This window comes from Erinaceus europaeus, chromosome 9 (assembly GCF_950295315.1).
Source record: "Erinaceus europaeus chromosome 9, mEriEur2.1, whole genome shotgun sequence".
Classification (NCBI taxonomy): Eukaryota; Metazoa; Chordata; class Mammalia; order Eulipotyphla; family Erinaceidae; genus Erinaceus; species Erinaceus europaeus.
The window spans coordinates 69064650-69090769 of NC_080170.1; the positions used below are offsets into that span (position 1 = coordinate 69064650).

Below are 26120 nucleotides of genomic sequence, written 5' to 3' on the forward strand. Positions count from 1 at the left end.
CTTAGTTATTGTTTATGAAGTACCTATTATGTGTCAAAGACTATTGTGAGATGGATTAGTGATAAGCAAGATTAAAATATGCCTAGAAATCATTGAGCTCAAATTCAACCAACCAGAGAAACTGTATCCTTATTACAATTCTCAAAACAGTCGTCCAAGCTCACTGTGTGTTTTATTTTGTTATTGTTGTTTGCTTTACAAAGTACACTTTTAAAACAAATCTATACTTTTTTTATAAGATATAAAAACATTTTCCCATATACCCAGAAGTCGCAATCATTCTGTACTAGTCCTTTGAATATTTCTTGCCAATTGAATCCTGCATGATTGTTGAAGAAATTATCCAAAAACTGTTGGAAATCAGGAGAGAGAGCAAAAAATGTAAGGAAAGAAAGTGGACCAAGAAAACAAAAAAGTGTAAGCATCTGATATGGACTTAATATTTAGATTGACTACAAATTCATATGCTATGATCCTATTCTATATATAAGTGATAATTTTGGGAGCTGGGCCCTTTGAAATGTGATTAAGTGCTGAGGATAGGTCTCTCTGAATGTAAACTGTTCTCTTGTAAAATAGATGTGAGAGGACTCCTGCACCCTTCCTGTCATTTAAAGATATCTTTTAAAAATATTCATTTATTATTTACTTCCTTTTTGTTGTTGCGGCGGTCTGGTGTCGGGCTGCACCACGGAGAAGAGAGCGGACGTCCAGATCAATGGGGTACACAATTCTTTATTATAGGATGGGGGAGGAGGTTTGGTTCAGACCACGTGGAGCCAGCCGGCAATGGCCGACCACGGGAGGAGAGCAGGGAGCGAGACCTCAGAGAGGGAGAGCCAAGAGCCCAGAGAGAGCGAGGGGAGGGGTGAGGGCGCTTTTAACTGGGCGACAACCAGGGGTGACGTGTAGGGCCAGGATTGGTTGAAAGGGGGCACTCTAGGATTTAGCGGGGCATAGAAAAACCTGGGGGCGTAGACTGCATCAGAATAACTTCTCAGCAACATCTCCTCCTATCCCTTTATATCTAAATGGACACAGTAAAGAAAAATGGAATGGAGCAGGCTTAAATGTTTTAGAGGAATGCCATGCTCAGGTGGGAAGATGTAGGACTTTCTGTGAAGGAGGGAAGGCTTAAATGGCTGCCAACCTTGTGAGATTTATGCGTCCTCCTGTGCTCAACCCCTCTTTAGAGAGAGAGACTTACCTGGAGAGACTCATCTCATAGGTTTAAGCACAGCCTGCTCAACCATCTCTTCACAATATCTCTACATCTTTTCTATCTTTCTATCTAGTAATTGCATAAGATGTACAAAGTCTATAAAAGACTATCATGGGGCAGAAACCTTTTGAGCATAAGCCTAAATGATATAACAAAATAGGAAGGGACAAGTAGCGGAGAAGTAAAAGCCAGTGTGGTGTGAAGGGAAGGATTGGTGTGTAAAGGAACATTCCCTGTTTGGGTGGGGAAAGGGGCAAGGGTACATAATGAGGGGGGGGCGGGAGGCATGACCCACCAAACAGAGGGGCTATTTGGCATTGTATAGTCCTCAAGGCAACAGTCTGTAAAGTCTATGAATTACTCAGGATCAGTCTATGAAAAACCAGCAGCGTGAAGGGAAATAAGCTGCTTCAAAATTGTGTAAAATGTATATAGGGTATGTCAGAAAGTCCGATACAAGTCTCAGGGGAAAAATTGGCAGGGGATGCAATGCTGCATGAGGGAGGTCAGCTGCTGGAATGTTGCTCTTTTGTAGATAGCTAGCTGGAACTGCCAACATGTAACAAGCAGGTCAGAAGCAGGAACGGTAACCAGGCATGAAGAAAGTTCTGTCCTTGGAGTTTGTGTATCAGGTTCTTCAGATCGCGTTGAGTGACATCTAGGGTTTCGGGGGGTGTGCCACGGTAGTCGTGCTATCTAGTGAGTGACGTCAGGGTGTGCAGGGGTTCAGATGGTTTTTCCGGGATTCCTGTGAAAGAAACACAAACAATCTGCTTCTCGTGGTTAATTTGAACTTGTAACAAGTTATAGGTTTGTTATAGTTGATACCTCGATGATTATAATTGGTTTAGAATCTCTTTATGATTTTATTTAAAGGTCATCTAATGTGACCTCCTGTAGCAGCCTCTACTGCAGGATCTTGAGACCAATTTTAGCTAAAATATGTATTTTAAACAGACTCAAATTGCTTAGAGAGTTAACGCATATTCGTGACAATGATTTCAACGTTTACAGTGCCAGATTGATGCCAGATCTGTTGTGGATTAGTTTCCACAAGATAGTTTACAGGGCACCTTTGGGGGCCCTTCAAAGGTGTCCTGTATATAAAAATTTATATAGTTTAGTTTTGGGAATGAATAGTCACGTTGAACATTTAGACTTTTACCTAAATAGTAAGTTACCTTAACAATTAACTTTTACCTTGTCTGGTAAAAGTGTAGCTGTAGGGTTACACTTTTGACCGTAAGTTAGTGTTAACAAACTTGAGACATACCCATAAACATTTAGTTATAACAAACTGGAGGAAAAAGAACTTTTGTTATAAAAACACATTATTTAAAAACAAATTTAAATCTGTCATTAGTCACACAGTTTAAGACTAAACACTTACATATATACCAAAACTATATATAAAATTCAAAAGAGGGTGAAAGAAAAAAAAATTTTGGAATGTTTCTGGACGTCTCCAGAAACTTTGGCTGCGTCCAGCATTTTTATATAAAGCCAATTACCTTTTAGAGTACTCCAAGCAGATGGGTCATGCAAAAAAAAAAAAATTGTCATTTAACACACTCACTCACAAAAACAACTGGCCAGTTATAACATAAGACATACAGGGAAAGGGTAGGAGAGAGGTCTCTGTGAGCCAGATTTTGCAGGTTCTTCCATGTCATATTACGGGTCCTGGGATGTATCCTGCATCTGGTCCTCTTGTAGTATTTCTTGTTCTTCAGGAATAACAGCGCCATCCTGCGGGTATTGTCGGACATGGCGGGCAGGAACCCAGACAGGTTTAGAGAAATTTTGAGGGAAAATGCATGCGAAACCCCTTCCCATGGTCAATAATGGGTCAGGCCCTTTCCAAACTTTATCGAGTGGGTATCTCCATTTGACCTTAATAGATGGGAGGGTAGATGGTGTTTGCCAATGAAGAATAATAGGGGGTAAGGCCGAGTTATTGCAAATATTAAAGAGATTTAATGTAGTTAAGGCTTTTGCTAGCTGGATATTGGGGGGATATGTTCCTCCTTTATCTTTATTTAGTTGAGCCTTCAGAGTTTGATGGGCCCTCTCGACAATGCCTTGTCCCTGTGGATTGTAGGGAATGCCCGTGGTATGAGTAATATTCCAGAGGGAACAGAAATCTTTAAATTGTTTGCCTGTAAACATAGGTGCATTGTCTGTTTTCAAAAATAATGGGACCCCCATAATGGCAAAACAAGAGAGCATATGGCTTACAAGCTTTTTAGCACTTTCTCCTGTCTGAGCTGTAGCCCACATAAATTTATAAAAGGTATCAATTGAGACAAACACATATTTTTGTTTGCCAAAGTTTGGTATGTGGGTGACATCAATTTGCCAAATAGCATTAGCTTTTAAACCTCGGGGGTTAACCCCAAGGGTCTGGATAGCAGGTGTCTTTATGAGACTTGCACAAGAAGAGCATGTAGCAAGGATATGTTTTAACTGTGGTACAGGAACATCAGGGAATCGAGCTTGAAGGCCTTTAAGATTAACATGGGTTGGAGAGTGAAAATTAGCAGGATCAGAGACAGAGACTGGGAAAGTTCCTGTGGAGGCAAGGCGGTCAACTGCGGCATTCCCTTCGGACAGGGAACCAGGAAGAGGGCTGTGGGAACGAAGGTGTTGAATATACAGTGGTTGGGTTCGAGAACAGAGCATAGAGGCGATTTGAATCAAGAGAGGGGAAAGTGGGTTGTCATCAATTTTCACATACGAACGAGCAAGCCATGGAAGTAAGTTAACAGTATACACACTGTCAGAAAAAAGGTTGAAGGATTCTGGTACAGCTTTTAGTGCAAGAAAAACAGCATAAAGTTCTTTGTACTGAGGGGAATTATCAGGAAGCTCAGTAAAGAGAGGTTTAGGAGATTGTTTGTCTGGGTAATATATAAGGGCAGCAGCTCCCCTTTTTCCACCATCAGTAAAGATTGTAGGAGCAGAGGGAATGGGATCCCAAGAGTAAAGTTTAGGTGCTAGTAGAGGCAGAAGAGGTAAAGAAGCTATCAATTTATTAGAAGGAAAATGGTTATCTATTTGTCCTGGAAACCCCACGAAGCTTATGGCAAAGCGGGAATGATGGCGTATAAGCCACTCTGTATCTGTGAGAGAAAAGGGCAGAATGATTAAATCCGGTTCTTTCCCTAAGACCTGCACAGACCTATTTCTCCTTTGGCGAACCGTGAATGCTGGGTTTTATCATACACTGAATCTGTCTTTATCTTGATCTTATACTTTTCTGTATCCACATTTATGAGAAATAAGTGCTTTTTGTTTTAGCCATTCAGTCTTATGACAGGTTTTTTTTTGTTTGTTTTTTTTTTATGGCAATCAAGACAAAAACATTGTCCATGAGAGCAAAGTGCTTTATATACTGTGTCTTCAGGGTATTTCATCCCTTCTCTTAGATTTCTTACAGACGAAGTATATATGTATAGATTAAGTATATGTCATTTTTATATCTGTCCCATTTTTATTCTTTAATGTTACCTATAAATGCATTACCTGCTATAAAAGGAGTTAGAAAACATAAGTTCTCTGATTGAAGGAAAATACCTGGCCTGCCGTCTTAAATTTAAAACATGACACCACTTCACCGAGTTTGTATTTTTTGAAGAACAAAACACTCTTAAGGAAATTATGTCCTGGTCCATGTCCAAAAGAGCCTCCTACATGGATTTTTCATTCGTTATTTCTTTTTAAATTTATTTATAAAAAGGAAACACTGACAAAACCATAGGATAAGAGGGGTGCAAAACCACACAATTCCCACCACCAGAAATCGTATCCCATCCCCTCCCCTGATAGCTTTTTATTCTTTAACTCTCTGGGAGTATGGACCCAAGGACATTGTGGGATGCAGAAGGTGAAAGGTCTGGCTTCTGTAATTGCTTCCCTGCTGAACATGGGCGTTGACAGGTGGATCCATACTTCCAGCCTGCCTCTCTCCTTCCCTAGTGGGGTGGGGTTCTGGAGAATCGGAGCTCCAGGACACATTGATGTGGTTGTCTGTCCAGGGAAGTCTAGTCGGCATCATGCTAGCATCTGGAACCTGGTGGCTGAAAAGAGAGTTAACATATAAAGTCAAACAAGTTGTTGTCTAATCATGATCTAAAGGCTTGAGTAATGCAGATGAAGAGTTGGGAGGATGGGGTCTCCATTCTATAGATAGGTAGTAGGCATATTCACACTAGTGCCAGATGTGGGTGAATAGCCAAGACATGAAACTGTACCTGAATGCAAGCAAATAAAGAAAGGTAGCATGGAACATGTTGACTGAAGTCTCCTGAGGAATAGTTATGGTTCCACTATTAGAAAAGGTGTATTCTATCAGGCTCATCTTTTCCCTCTTTTCTCCACCCTTGGGGGGGAGAAAATGAAGGGATGCAATGGATCAACCTTCATATTCTTGAAAAATGAGATGACAGTGAGATAGAAAATGAAGTGGGGAGCTGTAGGAGGAAGGGAATACCATACATAATAAGATTCAATACATTGCATTAGAGATTTAGAAAATATCAGATTCAGAAATTGTTTTTTTTTTATTTGTCTTTATTCACTTTCAATCCTTTCCATACTAGTTTCTGTGGTTATATGTATAACTGCAGGCAAAGGCCTTTCATTATTAATCATGTCATCAACACACTGCTCTATCACTGCCTCCAACTGATTCTTCAGTTTTACTCAAGCAGCAAATCACACTACCAAACATGAAAGATGGGAAACACCTGTGAGGTCATGGTTCCCCTTTCTCCTAAGGGGTGCATTTCCTTTGGTATTTTATAAAGGCAATTTTCTGCCTTCCCACACTGATGTGCACAAAGGTCTACCCAAATTCTCGTGTCTAGATGGTTGGCTCTGCACAGAAACAAGTTTTAAATGCACTAGGGTGAACCAGTTTTGCTAAATGTTTTATAACGTGTCAGGAAACCTTTATCAAACATTTAATTCAAAACCTGGCTTTGAACCAGGGAGGCATACAGTTCTGTAATTATTTTTAACCTTCTTTTGCTAATCACTGATAAAAAGCTTAATTCTGTTAACAACTCAACTTGACAAATTGCACCGCTCAATGGAATTAATTATGCATTTTATTGCATTAAATCGGATAAACAGGGAAGTGCCAGCAGGAAAAAGGAAGACTGAAAGCGAAGTAAAATGGTCACCATATAAATAGCTTATTGATATCTGACTATTTCTATTGTGACTCAATGTGTTAGCAAAAAAAAAAAAAAATACATAAAAGTACAAACCTCTCAAGCAGCACCTTCAATTTAAGTATGGTTCCAACTAAGTTAATTCAGTTTTTTTTTTTCACTAGAAACATACATTTTCCTCCCCTATAGCAAGCTGATTTGGATTCTTAGAGGGATTTTTCTTCTAATTGTCATGGAAGTTCAACCCTTTACCCTCTTATGTCCTCCAACTTTTAGTTTTAGTAATCTCAGAGCCTGGCCTTCAGGGATTTAACTCAGAGCAGCAAATTGTAACAGTAGGTGTAATATTGTGCCACAAAGGTATTAAAAATGGGAGAAAAAAAAGAGATTCACTTCACTTCACTTCTCCAGTTAAAGTTAAGTGCTCAAGCGGTCAGAAGACCATATGCAATTTTTACGGTTCTCTTTGTCTATAAATATACATGTTTCAGAGTAACTGCTGAATGAGACTTCTGGCACATAACCAAACTGTTCTGTCATATGGACTCCTGTGCTGCATTTGGTCTAGTCAAAGACCTTTGCTATATAGTAAACTCTTCAACAAATTCATGTGTAGAATAGTATGTTCTTTAGGCGGGGCAGTGGCACACCAGGATAAGGGTACATGTTATCATGTGCAAAAATCTGGTTGAAGCCCTCAGTCTGCACCTCCGGGGGGGGGGGGGAGCTCCTTGAATGATGAAACACTGCTACAGTGTCTCTCTTTCTCTCCCACTCAAATGTTCTCTGCCCTATCAAATTTAAATTTTAAAAGTCACGTCCTTCCTCTCACGTATACTCTTTTGTATCTCTAGTTACTTTTTGTTTTCTTAATTTCAAAATATAATAACACATTTAGATTTTCTTCTAAAATCTGGTATACCCAGTTATTCACTTCTCCCATTTCACTTCCATAACTTTCAAATCAGTACATAAGCATGTTAAAATTAATTTTACCATGATGTTTGATTCATGTTGATTTTACCATGATGAGGGTGTTCAGGGGCCTTGGGTGCTGAGGGGAAGAGGTGGCCTGAGGGTGTTCAGAGTCCTGGGGTGCAGAGAGGAGGAGGAGACCTGAGGATGTTCAGGGGTCTTGGGTGCTGAGGGGAGAGGGCCTGAGGGTGTTCAGAGGCCTGGGGTGCTGAGAGGAGGAGGGGGCCTGAGGGTGTTCAGGGGTCTGGGGTGCTGAGGCTGCAGCTCCTGGCTCTGCTCTGCTCCTCTCCTGCCAGGCATCGCTGCCCTCAGTCCATGTGCCTGAGGGCCACCATCTCTCTCACTTTGGGGCAACACCCGTGGGGAGTCCATGGCTCTGTGGGGAAGCGCGGCTGAGGTGGGGTGCTCTGAGGGGGCCTGGCCTACCTGCCCTGGTCCATGGGCCTCCCTCAGGCCAGGGCCTCACCTTGCCACACCTGCTCAGGGCTCATGGGGCAAGGAGGGGAGGGGGTCGCGCTGGGTGCAGGGCTGGTCCCAGAGGGAGCACAGTGCCTAGGGTGGCATGTGCAGGAACAGGCAGAGCAGGAATTCCACCACCACCCAGCCTCCCTACCACTCTGCTGTGCCTGCAGCTTGCACCCCTGCAGGCAGCAGGCCACCACAGCTGCTGCTGCCTCAGCCCCCCACCACCCCCACCGTCACCCCCCCCACCGCCACCCCACCCCCCACCGCAAACAAGAAGCCATGCAGGAAGTGGAGCACATAGGCCTTCGCCATTTATGGTGGACCAGCAGGAAGATGAGGTGCGAGCTACAGCTGGCCCTGGCTGCGAACCCAGTGCACCCAGAGCCAGATGCCAGAGGAGGAGCAACAGCCTCCACCCAATCGATTTTGGCCTGCTGCAGCGCCCTACCAGAGTTGGATGGAGGAAGCCGCCAGGGCTGCTCAGGGTGAGGCGCCTGACACCCTGGCGCCCTGAAAAGATGGTTGCTCAGTTCACACTCTGCTCCTGGTCCCGGCTGGGTCTCCAACAGTAAGTTCTTAATAATGTTTTCTGTATTCTAATCAACTGCTGACTATATAATAAATAAATATTTAAAAATATTTTAAAATATTTAATATTTATTAATATAATTTATATTTAAATATTTTGTTATATTCAAATATTATGAATATTATATTTATAATTAATATTTATTAGTATTAATGTTTAATATTTATATAGTAAATATTTATAATTTCCACATATTCATGTAATCTTTTCCAAATAGTCTACTTAATAGTAAGATTTTGAAGATTTTAATATAATTGATAAGATAAAAATTGAGAAGGAAGGGGAAGTGGAAAGGAATATAAATAAATCTTTGCAGCACTGCTTGTCATTGTTCCTCCCCTGTAGATAGGGATTGGGGGGCTTGAACCTAGCTCCTTGTGTATAGTAATAGAAAGTTTGTTCAACCTAGTGCACCAACAATATTTAATTCTGATGGTAAATATTACATATATATATATATATATACTTATAATATATGTATATTCAGGGAATAGTTTAAGTAAGAATATCAGCTTTGGGTGTTGATGATAGCACTTTAGTCTTTTCCTTGAGTGTCTCAGGAGGGTGTATTCCAGCTTCTTTGGTTTACAAAACCAGTGTATTAATATTTGTACTACAAAGACTCTTCATTTAAGTATATAGTTTTCGATAAGGCCAGTTAAAGGTATTAAGATAAGAATAGAAAAGAAGTAATAAATTGAAGCTAGTTGGCCAATAATGATGTATGGGTCTTATACAGGTTGGCTTCTGATTCCAGTCTGATACTATTAGTCAGAAAACACATTGACTTATAGGTCGAAATGCTATACTTTGTTGTTTTGATTAGGTTGTGATTGGCAGATGCAATATTATTTGGTATGGATTGGGAGAGGCATATGGGAAAGGGTTCCAGGACTGGGGGAAGTAGAGGCTTTGTAGTGGAGATGTGAGGTTCCTGCTGCCTTAGGGTTCAAAAAGACAATCTATAGTTAATGTTATCATCACATTATTTGGTAATTGGGTTAACTTTGAAAAGTCCTTTTGTTAGGGTTTGCTGTACACTACACAGTATCTTGTATATAGCTGTGCTATTGGTTGCTTCTTATCTACTTGGTCTAGGATTTTGAGAGATTCCGCATATGAAATACACAGACTATATATTAAAAAGACTCAGTCTGTGTAATAAAAAACTTCGAGACATAGAATTAATTTTCCCCTCTCATATTAATTAACTAGTGATTTATATGACTAAATTTTCTAGGAGTATACTTAAACACCATTCCCACCACCAAAAGACTGTGACCCATCCCTCCCACCCACTCCCACCCTCAATTGGCCCAGAAAGCTGCATGTCTACCCTTCACCACAGGGTTTTAACTTTGTGCCCTACTTATAATTTGGTCAGGTCCTGCTTTCAGTTTCCCTTTCAGATCTTCTTCCTCAACTTCTGTTGATGAGTGGGATAATCCCATACTCATCTTTATCTTTCTGACTTAGCTCACTTAACATAATTCCTTCTAGCTCTGTCCAAGATGGGTCAGAGAAGGTGGGTTCATTGTTCTTGATAGCTGCATAGTATTCCATTGTGTATATATACCACAGCTTTCTCAGCCACTCATCTGTTGTTGGGCACCTGGGTTGCTTCCAGGTTTTAGCTATTATGAATTGTGCTGCTATGAACATCGGCATACACACCTCTTTTTGGTGGGGTGTTATGGAGACCTTGGGGTATAATCCCAGGAGAGGAATTACTGGATCATATGGAAGGTCCATGTCTAGCCTTGTGAGAGATTTCCAGACTGCTCTCCACAGAGGCTGTACCAATTTACATTCCCACCAGCAATGCAGAAGAATTCCTCTGTCCCCACAACCTCTCCAGCATTTGTTGCTGCTGTCCTTTTTGATGTATGCCATTCTTACAGGAGTGAGGTGGTATCTAAGTGTTGTCTTTATTTGCATTTCTCTGACAGTCAGTGACCTAGAGCAGTTTTTCATATGTTTATTAGCCTTTTGGATCTCCTCTGAGGTGAATGTTTTGTTCATATCCTCTTCCTATTTTTGGATGGGGTCATTTGCTTTTTTGGTGCTAAGTTTGTTGAGCTCTTTATATATTTTGGTGATTAGTTTCTTGTCTGTTGTATGGCATGTGAAGATCTTCTCCCATTCTGTGATAGGTCTCTTTGTTTGTTTAGTAGCTTCTTTGGCTGTGCAGAAGCTTTTCAATTTGATTTAGTCCCATTGGTTTGGTTCTGCTTTAGTCTTCCTTGCAATTGGGTTTGATTCATCAAAGATGTCCTTGAAGTGTAGGTGGGAAAGTGTTTCACCAATGTTTTCCTCTAAGTATTTGATTGTTTCTGGTCTGACATCCTGGTCTTTGATCCATTTGGAGTTGATTTTTGTTTCTGGTGAGATAAACTGGTTCAATTTCATTCTTCTGCATGTTACAACCCAGTTTTCCCAGCATCATTTATTGAAGAGAGCCTCCTTTTCCCATTTAATCCTTTGGGCCCCCTTATCAAAGTTTAGATGTCCATAGGTGTGGGGACTTATTTCTGGGCTTTCAATTCTGTCCCACTGTTCTGTATGCCTATTTTTGTTCCAGTACCATGCTGTTTTGATGATGATGGCTGTATAATATAGTTTAAGGTCTGGGAGTGTGATGCCTCCATTTCTGTTTCTTTTCTGCAAGATGGTTTTGGCAATTCTAGGTGTCTTCAGGTTCCAGATAAATGATTGTAGTGTTTGTTCTATTCTCTTAAAGAAGCTTGGTGGAACTTTGATGGGTATTCATAAAAATTGTATATGGCTCTGGGGAGAATATTCATTTAGATGATATTTATTCTTCCAATCCATGAGCATGGGATATCTTTCTATTTCTTTATATCAGTTTCTATTTCCTTGAGTAGCGACTCAATACTTTTCAGTATACAAGTCTTTCACTTCTTTGGTCAACTTGATTCCTAGGTATTGGATTGATTTTGCTGAAACATGAAATGGGAGTGATTTCTGGATGTCTTCTTCTTTAGATTTAGTGTTTGCATAAAGAAATGCCACTTCCAGGAGTTTTATGCTGGATTCTTTAGGTCGTTCTCTGTATACTATCATATCATATGCAAAGAGTGAGAGCTTGACTTCTTCCCTTCCAATCTGTATTCCTTTGATTACTTTCTCTTGCCTGATTGCTATGGCAAGAACTTCCAATACTATGTTGAAGAGTAACGGTGACAGTGGACAGCCATGTCTAGACCCTGACCTGAGGGGGAATGCTTTCAGCTTCTGTCCATTGAATATGATGTTGGCTGTAGGTTTGCTATATATGGACTACACTATCTTGTGGAATTTCCAATCTATTCCCATTTTTTGTAGGGTTTTGAGTATGAATGGGTGTTGGATTTTGTCAAAGGCTTTCTCTGCATCTATTGATATAATCATGTGGTTTTTGGCTTTGCTTTTATTGATGTGGTGAATGACATTGATTGACTTACGGATGTTGAACCAGCCTTGTATTCCTGGGATGAATCCCACTTGGTCGTGATGAACAATCTTTTGATATGCTGCTGTATCCGGTTGGCCAAGATCTTGTTTAATATTTTGGCATCTATGTTCATCAGAGATATTGGTCTGTAGTTTTCCTTTTTTTTTTTCTGTCCCTATCAGCTTTTGGTATCAGGGTGATGTTGGCTTCATAGAAGGTGGAAGGGAGTATTCTTGTTTCTTCAATCTTATGGAAAAGCTTAAGAGGTATGGGTACTAACTGTTTCCTGAATGTTATGTAGAATTCGTTTGAGAAGCTGTCTGGTACAGGACATTTGTTGTTGGGGAGATTCTTAATAACGATTTCAATTTCTTTGTCTGTGATTGGTGTATTTAGGTTTTGTAGTTCTTCTTGGTTCAGTTTTGGAAGGGCATATGTTTCTAGGAACTGTTCCATTTCTTCCATATTCTCTATCGTGGTGGCGTATAGTTCTTCATAGAAATTTCGCATGATTCGCATGGTGTCCTGCACCAAAGCCAAGGACTCAGAAGAAGAAGGAGAAGAGTCTTGAGGTCCTGGTGCACGATGGTTGAAAAGTTGGTAGTGAGAGTGTCAAGAGCACATGAAAATTTATACTCATGTGTAAACAACTGTACAGTAATCCATTAAGGTCTCCATCAAGTAAAAATTAAATAAAAGAAAGCACAAAAAATTGAACATAGTAAAGAAAATACTATCGTTATTTGGAGACATTCGTTGAAAGTTTGTAAGTAAAAGTTTAATTTTCTAGTGACTTATCAGAAGAAGAATGGTGTAAAAATGTGAAGTGATTTGGAATATTTTAAAGTTTAGTTTTTTAAATACCTATAATTTGTCACTGTGCTTTATTTTGCAGGAATTATAAGATCTTAGTGTTAATATTTTTTACTGTGGTGCTATGGAACTAAAATTTATTTTTATACCTCAGAAACAACTAATTATTATTGTCTAAAATGTGTCATTTTGGTATAATTAATTTTGAAAAGGAATTACCATATTAATTAATAAACTGATGAAAGCCCCTTTCAGTGACAATCACAAAGTTATATTACTATGTTAAACGTAGGTATCCAAAATATTTTTTTTTTATTTTTACTAAGGAAACACTGATAAAAAACATAGGATAAGAGGGGTACAACTCCACACAGTTCCCACCACCAGAACTCCGTATCCCATCACCTCCCCCTGATAGATAGCGTTCCTATTTTTTAACACTCTGGAAGTATGGGCCCAATATCAGAAGGTGGAACGTCTGGCTTTTGTAATTACTCCCCCGCTGAACATGGGCATTGGCAGGTCAATCCATACTCCCAGCCTGTCTCTCTCTTTCCCTAGTGGGGCAGGTTCTGGGCAAGTGGGGCTCCAGGACACTTTTATTTTTTCTTTTCCTGAGCCTGACATTTGATATGCAGGTGGATCCAACTTATTGTCTAGGGAGATGATGCCATGGCTGGAAAAAGGACCAGAAATCTGGATCAGGGAAGAGAGTAGCTGTGTTCCTGGGATGTCAGTCTGCACTACCTTCCTTCCAAGCCCTCCCGCCCAAATTCTGCCTAACCCTGCTAAGGCTGTGGGGAGAAATCAAGGAGCCCAGGCAAAAAGAGTGCATTAAAAAGGCACATGTTTAATTTCCAGCAGGAGAGGCCACTGGCTGAAGGTACCAGGTGGCCCCACTGGAGTTTACAGTTTACACTTTATAATTTACAGTTTACATGCTTCCTTCGGGGGTACACAGAGAGTACATGATGGGGAAGGGTGCAGCTTCTTCTCATCTGATGTGAGGTCTGTAGAGTCCTCTGCCAAGCGCCGTCCTCCATGGTGCTGCTCTGGGGCAGGTGGTCACTGAGAACTGTGGACTGCCTTGCACTGGTGCCGCCATCTTCAAGTGGAGCCTTAAGTCATGACCTGGGGAAGAGCAAGAAGGCCACTTTAGGGCAGCCAAGTCTCCTCAGCAATGGGGGTTGGGGGGGAGAAGAGGGAAAGTGGGATAGTCAGGCAAGGGGTGAGAACAACTTTAAACTAAAGCAGACCCACCTTGGGTGACTAGCTCCTCAGCCAGTGTGCACCCCGCTCCCCCTTTACTGTTGGATCCCCAGGCCCAGGAGTCCCCCACTCCTTCTCACAGAGGAAAATGTTCCTTAAAGCTGAGCCCTGCCCACAGCACTCTCTTGCTAGAGCAGCTTCAGACATCAGGGGAGGAAGCCCCTGTGTGACAAGGATCTGAGCAGCCTCCACCTGAGACCCCCATCAGTTCCCCCATGCTGGACCCCAGGGCTCTGCAGAGAAAGCACCAGGAACAGTGCTTGCTTCTCTGAGTCAGAGTGCTGTGTCCTCAGACAGTATGACACCAGGACATAGTTACCTTCCCGCACCCTCTCAGCTACCTTCCGCTATGCCCTGTGACCACACTGAGATGTTTCTAAGAGAACCTGAGATAAAGTCTTGCAGCTTGTCATGTGGCAGGTTAAGCACAGGTGGCACAAAGTGAAAGGACTGGCTTAAGGATCCAGGTTTGAGCCCACTGGCTCCCCACCTGCAGGGGAGTCACTTCACAGATAGTGAAGTAGGTCTGCAGGTGTCCCTCTTTCTCTCCCCCTCTCTACCTTCTCCTCCTCTCTCCATTTCTCTCTATCCTATCCCATAAGGATGACAACATTCATAACTACAGTTATTAATAACTATCACTTTTAATCAAATAGAGATGGGAATGAAAGCTGAAATGAAAAATAGATACCTTCCTGAGAAAACTATGCGGTCTTCACTCGGCCCATGCTGGCTTCTCCATGTGCTAATGGGTACACAGGTGTCCCTGACTCCAGAGATGTGGTGTGAGCTTTCCTCCTCCTCCTGCTGCTGCCTCCGTGCTCCCTATTCTCCGCCTGGGTTAAGGAAGATCATTGGCATGCGTACTCAATCAGGCTGTGTCCTGGGGCTGGGGGGGTTTGCACTCCACACCCCTCAAAAAACACACCCTAACTCTATGTGGAGCCTCCCAGGTAGGTGCTGGGATGCATGCCTTCAAGGTACAGGGAAGGGACCTGGGTACAGCTCACTTCACTCACCTGGGTTGTGTTCCCCAGACTAAACTTGTGCCTCTCTCTTTCTGTCTCTGGCCAGGAGCCTCACCTACAAGTGCACAGGTGGTCCCCCAGTCTGTACTGCTCTGAATGGGGCTAAGCTTAGGATCTCTGAGTTCCTCTGAGAGCAGTATTCCCCACTGTGCTGCAACCCTGAGTGGAGCTTGGAAAGCGTTTTCTTGCTCACGTAAATTGGAATGAGTTTACACCTTGAAGTTCAGAGATAATAATGGTCACGGAATGCAGTAGGTACCTTGGTGTTGGCATTGGCAGTTCCTCCTTTACTACTTCTGTATAATGTCTGTGCTGTAGGTTGGCCGGATGGATGGATGCTGGTGATCCCAGATCAGTAGGGAGGCTTCTCTCATCCCCAGTGGCGCTGCCTCACTAGCCTTCTCACAATGGATTAAGGAAGGTCAAGGGAATGTCTACGAGATGACAACTGGTAACCCCCTTGCTTTTCTTCCCAAAGCAGTCCCAGGGGCTGAACATTGTGGGCATATTGGATCAATAGCAGCCAGACTCAGAAATTGTGGGCACCCTTATTGGGTACAGCCCTAGGCTCTCTCCCACATGGAGAAGGCAGGGAGAAGAGGCCTGGAGGCTCCTCACTACACTCACTCCTCAGGTGCTCCCTGACTAACCCTCCTCCCTCACATGGCCTCCAGGAGCAGGCAGGGTGTTTGGGGCCTCTTCAGTTACTCAGACGGGTGCAGGGGCTGAACCCCTACAGAATATGGAATCAGTGACAGTTCTTGCTCTGTGTGGGAATCTCTTTGGGTCCCTCCTTTGTGTGGAGAGTTCACACTACCAGAGATGGGTGTCCATTTCTCTGTCCAGGTCTCTGTGGCATGTTGTTCTATGCTCCTCTCGATTATGCTCCACTGCCTGCGCATCTAGGAGACCCTGCTGTAGATCCCACTGGTTCCACTGACACGTGTCCTAAATCCTATGATACCCCTGCCTCAGGCCTGCTTGTGTGGATGCAGGATCCTGGTGCAGGGAAATCTCACCCTGTCAACAGGAAGGATTATTTCAGTGTGGTACCATAATGGACACGTGGAACTGGAACAGTGGAAGTATGTCACTAGTGATGTTAGGAAGAAACATTAGCAAACATAAATGAGATTTGAATTCTTTAATAACTGTCATCCATCTTCAAAGAAATATTTCTCTTAATATGTGAAGTAAAAAGATATCTACAGATCATCACCCTAGCACCTTAAATGTCAGGGATTGAACTTGGGAGCACTTACTTTTTCCTCTCCAGCCTCAGCCAAGTCTTAACCTACTGGGCAGCAGTTGCCATATTCCATCATATGTAAGAGAAAGAGAGTCACCTGTATAGGACAGTCATCATATTAGAGCTAGGAAATGACATGAAACCATTCATTTAATATATGGGAATGAATGTGCAAGTGCAAAGGGGTTGCCCATGTTCTTAAATTAATACAGTGTCTTCTTTAACTGTCTAGAAAGCCTTTCCAATCTACATTTTGACCAACTCTGTTGTTCTTAAGTACCAGAAGGTGAACGACTTTGTTTTTAGTCTCTTCATCACAGTGTCTGTCTTTCTGTCCTCTGTTTCCATGAGGCAGGAACTCCTTGTCTCTTCATCAGGTGTTACACCAGGACCAGATGAGTCCTTGGCTCTGAGGAATGGCTGCTGTGTGTTCTGACAGGGAGAGATGGGGGTGGCCATGTTGTGGAGTAGGAGGAGACAGAGAGTGAGAGGGTGACTGCACCTGAGCAGAGAAGACAACTCAGGAGTCTGTGTGAAGGCCACTCCTGACCAAGTCAGGGATGCACCACATGAGGAAGCCTCTGCAGAGCTTGCAACCCTCATTGTCTCTCTGCCCAGGATGCTCACTGGCCAAGTGCTCTGATGGAGTCACCAGACTGTGCATGCAGCTGTGTGGGAGCTTCTGTTAAGTAGTCCAAGTGCCTAGGGTGCAGTGTTTCCCACTGGAACAAAACCAGAGTGGAGCTAGGAAATGCTGATTTTGCTAATCCTGTATCATAGTTTAATGAAGTCTGGAGATCAGAAAGATCTTGAAGTGCAATAATTAGCTCCCTGTTGGAATTGTCCAATCTTCCTCTTGGTCTGCCTGTGATCACGGGAATCTGAAAGCTGGTGACACCAGAGCTATATGGATGCTTCTCCCATGCCTGCTGCTGGTATGTTACTATTCACCTTTCTCACCTGGCATTAAAGAAAGTCACTGGCCTGTTGCCATGGTCAGGGCTTGCAACCCAAAGTGCTTTTCTCTCTAAAACCACTCTCATGGGCTGCATATTGTGGGAATGAATGGCTTCTCTCAGGGTGGAATCCCACAGTCAGCAATGGGTCCAAAGCTCCTGCTCTGGGTGCCCTTCTTGGGTGTAGCCCTTGGGCCCCTCCCCCATGGTGAATGTAGACTGAAGGGGACTGGAGGCTCCTTGCTGCTGCACTCACTCCTCAATTGCTCCCTGTGTGTGTCACCTCCCCACAGCTCCTCCCAGAGAAGCCAGGGTATGCAGATCCTCTATACTTATTCAGAGGGGAGCAGAGGCTGCACCCCACACAGCCAGTGTGTCCTGCCTGCAGTGCCAGCTCTGTGTCTGTGAGGAAAGCTCCAGTTGTCCATCCTGCTCCAATTGCCCATGCTAATTGTGAAGAGCTCACTGTACAAGAATCAGAAGTCCACTTCTCTGTCCTGGTCTCTGTGGCAAACTGGCCTCTGGTTCTGGTATGTCCTCTACTGGCTGCCATCCTCAGAGATGCTCCTGCAGATGTCACTGGCCCCACTGACATATGCCTCAGTGCCCATGTCATCCCTGTCTCCAGCCTGCTGGTGTGGTCACATGCCCAGGTACACAGGAGACAAATCCCAGCCAACATGCAGAGTTGTTCTACTGTTGCACCAGAATCAGTTCATTTAATTTTGGAAATAGCAGTGTGTCACCAGTGACTTTTGGAAGGGAATATTTGAAAAAACATGTATGAGATTCAAATTCTTTAATAGCTGCCACTCATCTTCAAACACTTATTATTTCTCTCACCTAGGATGGAGACCTACCCAGATCATCTCTCTGGTACATGTGCTATCCTAGATCTACCTTGAGAGCACTTAATGTTTCTCTCCAACTCCGGCCCATAGCTCATAATCTGGTGTTCCTATTGGGTGCAGCTCTAAACTCCCTCCCACATGATGAAGGTAGACTGCAGGGGCCTGGGGGCTCCTCACTGCACGTGCTCCTCAGCTGTTCCCTGCCTGCACCTCCCTGCACACAGCCCCTCCAGGAGAAGGCAGGGTGTACAGAGCCTCTTTATTCACTCAGGGCGGAGCAGGGGCTGAACCCCACAGCACCCAGGTTTTCACCTTGCAGTGGCAGCTCTTTTTCTGTTGGGGAAGGTTCTCTGGTCCCCTGTTAGTAGGAAGAACTCACTGTATCAGAGTCGGGGGTTCACTTCTCTCTTCAGGTCTCTTTCCAAGCTGGTATCTGCTCCTGTGGCCTGCCTTCCACTGCCTGTTGTCCTAGTGACCCTCCCGCCAATGCCACTGACTCCACTGTCAAGTGCCCTAAAGCCCATTTTCCTACTGTCCTGCCTGCTGGTACTGCCAGAGGCCCTGGGTGTGTCACCAGTGATATTAGGAAAGAAATAGTAGAAAACATGAATGAGATTTGAATTCCTAAGTTCCTTCCACACATTTTTAGAGATGTATTATTTGTCTTACGTGTGAAGCAGAAAAATCTGCCCAGGCCACTGCTCTGTCACATGTGATGTCAAGCATTGAATTTGGGAGCACTTCCTGTTTTCTTCAACTCCATGCAAGACTCCACTTCATGGCCTCCAGTTTCCATATGCTGTCATTTATAAGAGAAAAAGAGTGACCTGCATATCGCAATCCTTCCAGAGCTATGAAATGACAGAAAGCCATGCATTTCACTCAATGTGTGAAAGAAGAAGTGTAAATCCAGAGGAGTTTCTCATGCTCTCAGATGAATGTAGACCCTTCCTTCACCAGCTAGGAAGGCTTAACTGTCTACACTGATGTGTTGCACGGCCCGAAGGTGTACAACCTGCTCCTAGTTTCTTCATCTCTTTTTAGCATTAGGTCATCTCTCTTTCTCTCTGTCTCTGTCTCTCTTTCTCTCAGTGGCAGGCCCTCTTTACTCTTCCTAGGATGAGACCCCAGCATCATAGGAGTCCTTGTCTCTTAAGAAGGCTTGTATGTGTGCTGGCTGATATGCAGAAATGTTGTTGGCTGTGTTGTGAAGGAGAAGGAGGTAGAGTGGGTAGCTGGACCTTAGTAAAGATGACAATTCATGAGTTTGTGTAAAGCCTGTTCCTGACTGAGTCATGTATCCAATACCCTAGGCATATTCTGCAGAGCTTGCAGCCCTCCTTATCTCTGTCCAGGATGCTCACCGGCCAAGCTCTCTATGGAGTCACTCAGGCTCTCCAGGCTGTTATAGGAGCTTCCATTAAGGGTGATTTAGCACCTGGCAGTGCAGTGTTTCCCACCAATATTTAATTTGAGTGGAACTAGGGACCGCTGTTGGGGCTAATTTTAAGTGCATTGTGCTTATGTCAATTTTAATTGTTTAGAGACCAAAAATATCACAAAATGCCAAGTTACCTTCCTGTTGGAATTGTCCAATTACCTCTCATGCTCACTTTTTCTTGTGCTAAAGGGAACCAGGATGTTGGTGACCTCACAGCTGTGGGGAGGCCTCTCTCCCACCTGCTGGTGTCTCACTGCATAATCCCCTTCTCACCTGGGATTGAGGAAAGCTATGGGCATGTTTACCAGATCAGTGCTCATAACCTCTATGTTTTTTTTTTCTTCCAATAAATGGTACAACTGGCTGAGGTTGTGAGCACATTGCATTCTGCCCTGGGTGACTTGTCACACTGAGCAGTGGGCCCACAGCTTATCCTCTGGGCACTCTTAGTCTGAATTGCTCAAGGCACCCTCCCACATGATGAAGGCAGAAAGAAGGGGCCTCTTGAGGTCCTCAGAGGGGTGTAGGAGCTGAGCCCTCACAGAATATGTGGCCTTCCTGCACTGCAGGCTATTTTTCTGTGGGGCAAATTCCACTGGTCCCTTCTCACTGTGAAGAACTCACTCTACAAGAGCCTGGTGTCCACTTCTCTCTCCAGGTCTCTGTGGCAACTCCTCTCTGCTGTTCTGGCTTGTCCAATAATGCCCGCTCTCTTGGAAGTCACTGGTCCTACTGACAGGTGCCCTTCAGCCCCTGTTACCTTGGCCCCTGGCCAGCTGGTGTGTTCACAGGCCCAGCACACAGGAGACTCAGTGAAGTCAGCATGCAGAATTATTTCACTGTAGGCAACAGAATCAACCCATCTAGTAGGGGGCAGTAGCAGTGTGTCACCAGGGAAGTTAGGAAGGAAATACTAGAAAAGCATAAGTGAGATTTAAGTTCTTTAATAGCTGCTAGAAATCTTCAAAGATTTATTACTTGTGTAAAGTGATGGAGAGAGACCTACACAGACAATACCTCTGGAACATGTGGTGTCAAGGATTGAACTTGGGAGCACTTACTCTTTTTAATTTTTATTTATTTATTCCCTTTTGTTGCCCTTGTTGATTTATTGTTGTAGTTATTATTGTTGTTGTTGTCGTTGTTGGATAGGACAGAGAGAAACGGAGAGAGGAGGGGAAGACAGAGAGGGGGAGAGAAAGATAGACACCTGCAGACCTGCTTCACCGCCTGTGAAGTGACTCCCCTGCAGGTGGGGAGCCGGGGTTTGAACCGGGATCCTTATGCCAGTCCTTGTGCTTTGTGCCACCTGCGCTTAACCCACTGCACTACAGCCCGACTCCAGGGAGCACTTACTTTTTGGTCCAACTCCAGCCAAGGCTCCACCTCCTGGGCTGCAGTCCCATATGCTGTCATATATATAAGAGAAGAAGAGGAACCTGCACATCACAGCAATCATATCAGTGTTAGGAAGTGATATAAATGCATTCATTTAACTGAATGTGTAATAAGAGTACAAGGGCAAATCCAGAGAGGCTCTTAGTTGAACACATACCCATCCCTTCCTCAATGGGAAGCCTTGACCATCTATACTTTGGGAGAAGTGTGAATGGTGACCAGAAGCTATAGAGCTTTGCTTGTAGTCTCTTCTTAACTGTGCTTCATATATCTCATCTCTCTCTCTATTTATCTCTCTCGCTCTCTCTTTCTCTCTCAATCTCTATCTCTCTACCAAGGACTCTTTGTCCTCCCTGTGCAGGTTCCAGGACCAGAGTAGGTCCTGGATCAGAAGAAGAGCTGAGTGAGTGTGTACTAATGGGGAGACTGGAGGATTGCTATGTTGTGAGAAATAATACCTGAGTTAAAATAAAACTCAAGGGTCTGTGTGAAAGCTACTTGTGAGTGAGGATCCACCCTGTCAGCTGCATGCTGCCCAGAGAACAGCCGTCCTGGACTCTGCCCAGGATGCTCATCAGCCAAGTGCCCTGTAGGAGTCGCCCAGGGTCTCCATGAAAACACTGTGTATCTGTGAGTGTTTCTGGACTTCTGAGACTTGCTCTTTAGTGCTAACACATGAAAACTGCTAAGGCAGACTTAGTCTGATCTCTCCACCAGTAATCGCTAAAATGAGTCTGTGTAAGGCTGGACTGTTTGACAGACAAGACAGGTCACTGAGGAGGAGCAGGGAACTGTCCTGCATGTAGGCTCTATTTGTTTGGTTTGAGATTCACACTGTACCTGGGCCTCCTCCCACTGAGAATAGAGGGATCAGAGGAGCATCCCCTAGACACTTACTGAGCAGGTCTTTGCTGAGGGTCTCCAGGTCACTCTAATGTGGTGTTTCCCATGCTGCAGATGATACTCCTGGGGGTGGGGAGGCAGACTGGCCACAGTCACAGGGTACATCTAGCATCAGCCGTGCAACTGAGTCCCTCCAGAGCCCCAGCTGCTGGCCACACTGCCCTGCAAGTCTGCTGCTCTACAGGTCACTGTGTTCAAGACCAGATGTTGCACCGTGGTCCACACCCCGGCGGGAAGTTGCTGGTACTCTCTCTCCCTATCTATCTCCTCCTGCCTTCAAAGTTGCTATTCCAGGGAAAAATATATAAATAGGACCACCAGGATAGTGGGGGGTCACTGTGAAGGCATGAAGCCTGGTGGCAAGAAATTAAAGCGTAACATGCAGGTGGATGCCAAGCCCCTACCGGCTTGTGTTGACTATATCTATATCAATACTTTTATTACATACATAGAACGAAAAATGGGGAGCAGAAAATAAGACTAATACCAGGAGCAATGTGTAGCATTGTTAAGGAACCAAGTCCCAGCAGTGATTGGAAATACTGAAATAAAAGGTTCATACAATAAACTAATAGTAGACAGAATAAAAAATAAAATATGCTTTAATCTAGTAAATTAAAAATAGATATAGTAATAACTAAGTAAAATAATGAAATAAAAAACTCCAAATGAAAAAAGTTAAGTTGAAAAATAAATTTAAATAAAGAACAAATGTTGGTGGCTGTCCCCCTGGTTAACCACACACATTGCCACATGACAGTGTGTGTGTATCTGAGTTCCAATTCCTGCTCCCCACCTGCAGGGAGAAGCTTCAAAATCTGTGAAACAGGTACAGCAGGTATCTTTTTCTTATTCTCTAATTCCCTCTCTTCTTTTCTCTAAGTTTAAGTCTATCAAATAAAAATACAATAAAATAAAATCATCCCGAGACATGTAAGCTAAATGTGCAGAGCTGCCAGGCCAGTGATGAGGGTGTGGATTTCATAGTCATCCCGGCTCCCAGCTCTGGACTTGACTGTGGGAGTGGTCTTTGGAGGGGCTGCAGCACTTGCAGGGAGACCTGCAGATGAAGGGGCAGGAAAGGCGGGGGCCCCAGTTGGGGTTGTGTTGGTCTGCCTGGGTCTGCAGTCAGAACTTGAAGCTCTGAGGCCCTTCCTCATAGAGAGCCCAGGGTTGGACAGGACAGTGGCAGAGTGACCCTGGGCCACAGTCCCAGGAATGCTCAGATGGGTTAGGGTCAGAGCCTGCATCTTACTTATAATTGAAGCCAAGCCACTGGAGACGCTGGTGCCAGCAGCATAAAGGTTTGAGTGAGCTGCCCCTCCAGACAGGATGGGAACCTTAGGACCTGCCCCCAGGGCACCAGAAGTGGTGACTCCAGATGGAGCAGTGGTGGTTTTCCTTCTGGCAGACCTGGCTGATCTGTGGTCCATCCCACCCAGGGCCCAAGATGTGGACAGGGCAGTGGGTAAAGGACCCTGGGCCACAGTCAGCCCTGTGTTGGAGTCACTCAAGCTCAGAACCTGTAGCCTACTGATAAGGAAATTCAAGTTACTGGTGACTCTGGTGCCAGAGTCCGGAAGACTTGAGTGAGATGCCCCTCCAGACAGATTGAGACTATTCAAGGGACCTGCTCCCAGAGCACCAAGAGGAATGACTCTAGATGGTGCAGTGGCAGATTTCCTTTTACTGTCCTCCCTGCAGGCCCTGTGTTCTTTCCCATGCAGGGCCCCAGAGGAGGACAGGGCACTGGCTGAGTTACCATGGGCCACAGTCCCTGCAATGCTGGCATGATTAAGGCTTAGAGCCTGCAGCTTCCTTATTGCTGGCTTTATATCTCTGGTGGCTCTGTTGCCAGCACCAGGAATGCTTGTGTGAGCTGTGCCTCCAGACAGGTTGACGCTAATAGAGGGACCTGCTCCCAGACCACCAGAAGGAGTGACTCCAGATGGTGCAGTGGTAGATTTCCTATTCTTGACTGTTCTGCACACTCTGTGGTCTTTCCCACCCTGGTTCCCAGAGGAGGACAGAGCAGTAGTCATTGAACCCTGGGCCTCAGTCCCCGGAATGCTAGCATGGGTAAGGCTCAGAGCCTGCAACTTACTGTTAGGTGACTCCAAGTCACTGGTGTCTGTGGTGCCAGCACCGGGCATGCCGACTTCAGATGGTGCAGTGGTGGACTTTCTTTTCCTGTGATACCTGCAGGCCCTGTGTTCTTTCCCACCCAGGGATCCAGAGGAGGACAGGGCAGTGGTTGAGTTACCCAGGCCCACACTCCCCATGTTGGTCGAGTCCCCCAGGCTCAGTGTCTGCTGCATGGTGATAGCACCCACTCTCCTGTCTCCAGCATTGTGTAGGCTGCTATCTCTTGTCCCTGCAGAAGTGGTGGGAATGCCTGAGGGGGTTTCAGCCTGCAAAACAGCAGATGTGGGCTGGCTGTTGGTTTTGGCCCCCACGGTGGACAATGTAGCACAGGAGCCCCAATTACCTGGGGTCACCATGGAGTAGGGCCCCCCGTCTGCTCTTTGCTGGAGGGTGCTCCACTGGAGGGACCACTGGCAGAGGTAGGGGTCCTGGAATCCTTTCCTGAGTGGCCCCCAGGGAGCACCTGCACAGGGGATGAATGGACTGTGCCCTGGCTTCCCTGTGTGCTGGAAGGATCTTGCTTTGGGACCTGAGGGGTGCTCATGGCAGTGCCCCCATCACCCCTGTTGCTGTTGCTGTTGCTGGGGTCAGCTCTGGACACTGTGGTGGGAGCAGTACCTATTACTACCTTGGGCCTGCCAGGGTAGACTTCTGCCATGTAGATGACAAATCTAGGGACAGTACTCCTGGCTGTGGGGGTGTGCTGCATCTGTGTTGTGTCAGTCTCAGAGCTGGGTGCTTTGGAGTCCATTGCACCCAGGGCGCCAGAGGAGGAAAAGGCAGTGGCTGAGGGACCCTGGGTCACAGTTCCCTGTTTGGAAAGATCATGGCTCAGAGTGCCAGTGTGAGTCCCTCCACTGGGCAGAGTGGTGATACCTGTTTCCCTTGCATTGCCAGCATTGCCATCAACCTGGGCAGTTGTAGACGGGGGCTGGCTGCTGGTTTGTGCCCTCACCATGGGTAGTGTAGAGCAGGAGCTCTGAGTCACTGGGGGTGCAGTGGAGTCGTGGGGAGCAATGCCTGCCTTGGAGGAGGGCACCCCATCTGCTCCTGTGCTGGAGTGTGCTACACTGGAGGGACCACTGGTAGAGGTGGGGGTCCTGGTATCCTTCCCTGTGTGGCCCCCAGGGAGCACCTGCACAGGGGATACCTGAACTGTGCCCTGGCTCCCCTGTGTGCTGCAAGGATCTTGGCTTGGGACCTGAGGGTTGCTCTTGGCAGTGCCCCCATCACCCCTGTTGCTGTTGCTGGGGTCAGCTCTCGACACTGCGGTGGGAGCTGTCCTTCCCACAACCTTGGCCCTGCCTGGGTAGACCTCTGCCATGTATAATGCAAATCGAGGGACAGTACTCTTGGCTGTGGGGGTCTGCCGCATCTGTGCTGGGTCAGTATCAGAGCCAGAGCCGGGGGCTTTCGAGCCCATTGCACCCAGGGCGCCAGAGGAGGAAAAGGCTGTGGCTGAGGGACTCTGGGACATCGTCCCCTGCTTGGAACGAGCATGTCTCAGGTTGTCCGAGTCACTCCCCGCACTGGGCAAGGTGATGTCTGCTGTCTCTTTGGAGGGGCCTGCAGTGCAGGCATCACCAGCAGCCAGGGCAGCAGCAGAGGGGGAATGGCTCCTCTTCTGGGCTCCCTTCCTAGGAGTTTTGGTTGAGGACCCCTGTGCTTCTGTTGGTGCAGCCCTGCCCACAGTGACCTGATGGACCCCTGAGCTGTCAGAGGAGGCATGGCTTCTTTTGGAGGCTCTCGTCTTAGGTCTTGTGCCTCTGCTCCTCTTCTGCCCAGAGGTCCCAGACATGTCACCCTGTTCCATGATGGGTAATTGGGGAGGACACACCCCAGAAGGAACCTTGAATTGCTTGGACCTTGAATTGGACACTGAGCTGGAGTAGGATCTGAATATTCCAGTGGTAATATCTCCGCACAGGTGTGTGTGTGTGTGTGTGTGTGTGTGTGTGTGTGTGTGTGTGTTAGGGGCAGGACCCAAATGTGGCCCAGAGAGGCCACCCCCCACCCTGATCCCACACCTCCCCTGACCTCCCCTGCCCCTTAGTGTTCCTGTCCACCTGATACAGGTGCTGTTGATCGCAGGACAAGTCCTCGTTTTCTGAATAAAGGACAGGAGGGAGCAGTTCACCGCATAGGGATCAGACCTGGAGAGAGCAATCTCTTGATCAGAGGTCAG

The 26120-nt window shown here is 45.4% G+C and overlaps 2 long non-coding RNA genes across 2 annotated transcripts; both read right to left on the reverse strand.

Annotated features, from left to right (window-relative positions):
* Nucleotides 1-15002: 15002 nt before the first annotated feature.
* LOC132540223 (uncharacterized) lies at nt 15003-16334 on the reverse strand. Its single transcript, XR_009551432.1, has 3 exons — nt 16255-16334; nt 15252-15390; nt 15003-15047 (listed from the first exon to the last, which is right to left on the reverse strand). It is a non-coding gene; the product is annotated as an uncharacterized LOC132540223 (long non-coding RNA).
* Nucleotides 16335-22374: 6040 nt separating this feature from the next.
* Nucleotides 22375-24049, reverse strand: LOC132540224 (uncharacterized). The gene is made up of 2 exons (XR_009551433.1): nt 23895-24049; nt 22375-22850 (listed from the first exon to the last, which is right to left on the reverse strand). It is a non-coding gene; the product is annotated as an uncharacterized LOC132540224 (long non-coding RNA).
* Nucleotides 24050-26120: the final 2071 nt, after the last annotated feature.